General features: G+C 35.6%; 1 pseudogene; it reads right to left on the reverse strand.

Moving 5' to 3' along the window:
• Positions 1-3111: 3111 nt before the first annotated feature.
• On the reverse strand, positions 3112-4232 carry LOC137745277 (L10-interacting MYB domain-containing protein-like; annotated as a pseudogene).
• Between the last annotated feature and the right edge of the window lie 920 nt (positions 4233-5152).

Raw genomic sequence — 5152 nt, forward strand, 5'->3', positions numbered from 1 at the left:
GTTACATGTTTATGAGCTTGCAACAAAGTCTTGAAGGAAAAGACACAAGTGCTTGTTGACTCTTCAAGGGAGTGCTTCAACTTTGGTCGAAAGAAAGCTTCGACTTTGGTTGTACATTTTTCGAAGAAAGCTTTGACAGCGTATTAGTTTTCAAAGGTTTGACAGAGGTTCTTCTGAATGCCAAAATTTTTAACCCTTATGCTTGTGGGAGGACCTTGTATTTATAGGCTTCTCAAGGCTTGCATTTGGGTGGATTTGGCTTTGATTTATGTCTTAATTCATCCATGGGAGAATTTAAGGATGTTTTGTGTCTTAATTTCAAGCATCTTTACTCCCTTGGCCGAATTATAGGGTCTTTGTTGCCTATTTTGTGAGCAATCTTTAATTCTTGCTTGTTTTGTGAAGATGCCTTAGCTTTCTTTCCGGTTTGAGGATCACTTTAGACCCTTTTGCCGAATTAAAGGGAGTTTTCTCCCTTGAGCCGAATTTTGGGAATGTTTTATACTTCCCTTGCTTGATTTATGCCACATGTCATTGATGACTTGTCCATTTGTGATAAGTCATATGCCACGTGGAGCTTTGTGATGCATCATTTGTATGCAACGAAATTTACATGTCTACAGTTATCCTTTCAAATAGTAAACATATATAATAGCATCTAAGCTCCAACTATTGATATGCTATTCAATATCCTTTCGTAATTACAAAATTGACTTCGCCATCAAAACCCAATAGCCTATATTTGACCGATCCTCCCAATAACCCTAAGACCCACTCCAACCCATAGCCTAAAACCTATAATTTTCCTTATATTTCCCTTCAATCCATTCCAACCTTAGTTCTAATTTGGAGTTAAAGCATAAAACCTAAAACAAATGCCAGATTCCAGTAAGGATTTGAGTTTGGCTTAGTGGCTGGGCCACGTCTGCGCATGTGAAGGAAAAGTTTTGTCCTAGCTAAGAACATGTGAGAGCATTTTAACACATAAGTAAACTATTAACACTTTAAAGTAGGCATGCATTCAAAAACAATTCTAAAACCCATGACTTTCAAAGCCTAGTGAATGGTGAACCACAAAACTCTTTACAACATTAAAGAGAAATAAGGATTTTGAGATTCATTACCCTTGAAGCTCATCCTTATTTACAAATGGGATTCACCCAAGTGGAGGGCCTTCAAGTCACCTCCTAGCTCCTTAGATCTTCCTTGTGATTTTCTTCCCTTTTGATGCTCCTCTTGCTCCTTGAGGATGTGAGGAAAGGAACTCCAAAAGTACCAAAGGTTTGGTACCTCTAAGGGCTGGTTTGGTATTGCTGTGCTTTGAAAAAAAGCTGCTTCTGTTGTGCTGTGAAAAAAAGCGGCTGTGAAAAAAAGCCAGCAGAGTGTTTGGTAAACTTTTTTGTGAAAGTGCTTTTGGAAAAAAAAGCAGTATGATAGTGTTTGGTAAACTTTTATGTAAAACAGCTGTGACTGTGTAAAATGACCAAAAAGGGTATAATACTAGATGTGTCATTAATTTAATTTTCTTAACCAATAAAGGTGAATTACTAAATATACTTTATTTGTAAAAGAAACATATTTATAAACTTTATCTTAAATATTAATTAGTATGACAAACTACTTCAATTGAAATATTTTAGACTGAATAGTTAGAATTCATTAGTACAATATTGTTAATGTACTTAAAAGTAATCTAATTAGATGCATTCATCAAACTTGCCGCTATTCTATTTCTTAATGCTTCTATCTCATGTGATCCTTCAACTTCATAATTTTGGTATTCTTCATCATCATCATCACTACTATCGCTCTCTTCACAATAGTCCCTAGGGTCATCAAAATGACGATCACGTTCAGAATACCTCCGTATGTAGTTATGAAGAGCCATTGTAGCAATGACAATCTTCACTTGCTTATTGAACGGGTAATTAGGCATATCCCTTAAAATTGCCCATCTTTTCTTCCATACGCCAAAAGTTCGTTCAATGATGCTCCTAAGAGAAGAATGCATGTGGTTGAATACCTCTTTATGACCCGTTGGTTCAGCACCTCTACGAAAGTCCGGGAGATGATATCTTTCACCTTTATATGGTCCCAAATAACCTCTCATTTGTGGGTACCCCGCATCCACCAAGTAATATTTTCCTGACAATTGAAAATTTTGTTTTGTATTGTAATAATTATACAAAACAAGTATGTAAAATGTTATAATAATACAAAGCAAGTATGAAGATTACCATTTGGAGGCTTAGAAAAGTTTAAATTTGGATTCCGTAGCACGGATAGAAAAACCCTTGTATCATGTGCAGTGCCTTCCCATCCGGCACAAGCAAATGTGAATTGCATGTCAAAATTACATGCAGCCATAACATTTTGAGTCGGTATTCCTTTCCTACCAATGTATGGAACTTGATCCGGAGGTGGTATTGAAGCCTCAACATGTACTCCATCTATAGCACCAATACAATCCTAAAAATAATAACATAGAAGAAAACCGTCAACCTACACTTCTAGTTTGCAAATAAGTTAGAAGACGAGTCAAATTTTACCTTAAAATAAGGCATGTATCTTGTATCTCTCCTTATTTCTTGGTGAATGCTACGAAACTCCGAATCCATCGGTTTGATAATATCTATTGCCATTTTACATACGATATCCAACATAGCACCAAAATATCTACTAACAATCTCACCAGAATGTTGAAATCTCTCTTGCGCTAATCTATTTTTCACACCATGTCCCAACATATGCAAGAACATTCCTAATATTTCAATTGCACTCATTCTCCTTGAACCTTTCAATCCATAATTAGTTTGCAAGTCATTGGATAATCTATAAAAGACATCTTTGTTCATCCTAAACATTCTATAGCATCGCACATGATGTCCTTGTAGTACTTCCATCAACCAAATATTACCTGTTTGGGAAGAATTCATACACGGAGTTTTGTGGACATATTTTAAATAATATGTTTCAACAGCTTTCGCTACAGCACATATAATTAGACCATCCTCCAAATCCTCAACATCATCATCATCATAAGTGTTCATATTGAATATACACCTGTAACATAACACATAATTCAACATTCCACAAGTCATAATCCAGCGATCACTAAGAAATCATAATCCGACATTCATGAATAATCCAACGTTTAATAAGAAATCATAATCCAACATTCAATAAACACAAAGTACAAGCAACATTAAATAAACACAAACCACACAGTCCTAATTCATAGTTTTAACTCCTTATTGTTCTTTGTTAAACATATATTTCAACCAAGTTAGCTGCACTTCAGGATCTTTCATAGTGACAAACATCTCTCGCTTCTCTGCACTACAAAATAAACATGTAGCAAACAACCATAGCTCGCTAGGTGGCTCACAACCAGGCAATTTTGCAACAGACGCTATCACTTTCGCAATACTACTGCCTAAATTTAGCGGCCTCATCAATGAGTTTGCAGAACTCCTACTTTCATAAACTTCAACAAGACGGTCAATTTGACTAGAAAGTTTTGCAGCACCTCCAAATTTTTTTCCTTTCTTATCAACCTTCTTTTGCAATTCTCCTTGGTTAGTCGCTCTTTTTTTTCCCTTCCTAGTAGCTTGCCTTAGATCTTGCATAGTCTCACTTTCTTCCTCATCATCTAAATCAATCTGTCCTATGGATTCCTCTCTTGTCTCTGGTGGTAGTACTCCAGATGAAGGTGCCCAGGCATGTTCACCGGTAGCAACTGTGTTCGAGAACATCCTCTCTAACTTTTCCTCCATCTCAGGACTAATGCCCTTTTTCGCAATTTTCCATATTCTTTGTTTATCTACAAGTAAAGAAAGAATATAGTTAATACATATTGCATGATATCATAATACATATTAAAAGATAAAAACACAAACCTGAATTTTATTATTCCACCACTCCTCAGAGGCATCAACGGTACCCTTGTTCGAATTCCACCCTAGGCCAGTTTCTTTACCAACTAACTCTTTCCACAACTTCCACTCATTTTTAAGTGCATCCCACTTATTTTTCAGTTGTTTTCTTTCATAATCATGCCCTGTCTCTGCCTTGAAGTTAGCTCTAATATTTGCATATCCTTCTTTGTCAAAGTGAGTGCCTGAACGATGTCCGGCCTCAACCTCCTTGATGCATAGATCACAAAATATAGATATATTGTGGGCATTCCATGTAGCAGTGGGATTTGACGAAGATGCTCCCTTATTTGCCATCTATACCAGCTAGTGAATTGTATATATACATATATATATTAAAACAAGAACAAATAATATTGTAATATAACTTCATAGCTATTAACCAAGAACAAATACTATTGCCATCTAATAATATTGTAAAACAAGAACAAATAATATTGTAATATAACTTCATAGCTATTAACCAAGAACAAATACTATTGCCATCTAATAATATTGTAAAACAAGAACAAATAATATTGCCATCTTTATAGCTAATAATATTGCCATCTTTATAGCTAATGCATAGTGGAACATCATCCCTCTAATAGAATTTAGACAATAAATAGTATCAGCTAGGACTTTCCAACAAATTTTCTCGAATAATTTTCTTAATAATGAATTGTGAAATGGACATCTTTTTTTTATTTTTTATAATGGGCTGGATATCATTACGATGAGGAGACATTTGAGAAAGTGTTCCGACGTATATATGCATCATTTGGTTCCTCTGCTCCTTATTCCATTTTCCTGACTCCCAACCCTTTCTAAGATGGGTCCATGAACAAGGTCTTAAAGTTGGAATTATTAGCAATGCAGAATACCGTTATCGAGATGTAATTCTTCCAGCCTTGGGTGTGCACCAGGTAAATTAGTTAAATCTCTGTTCCAGCAGCATTACTTGACACTTGGGTATGCAGATCCCTTAGTTTTGGTTTGCTTTCATGTCTTTCTCATCCTGATTGTGTTATATCAATTGTGCCCATCCCTAGGACCCTAGCCACATTACTCTCCCCCATTTTTCTGGTAGTTCTCTGCATTAGGATCTTGGTTATATCCTTGAAATGTGTGTTAGGAAAACTGCCTGACAGATTGGTTAAAATCTTCTGATTAACTTATTTTTGGACTTTCTTTATGAAATTGTGGTTTTGAAAAATATCACTCATAGAAAGCTCCAA

Source organism: Pyrus communis, chromosome 9, assembly GCF_963583255.1.
Source record: "Pyrus communis chromosome 9, drPyrComm1.1, whole genome shotgun sequence".
Lineage (NCBI taxonomy): Eukaryota > Viridiplantae > Streptophyta > Magnoliopsida > Rosales > Rosaceae > Pyrus > Pyrus communis.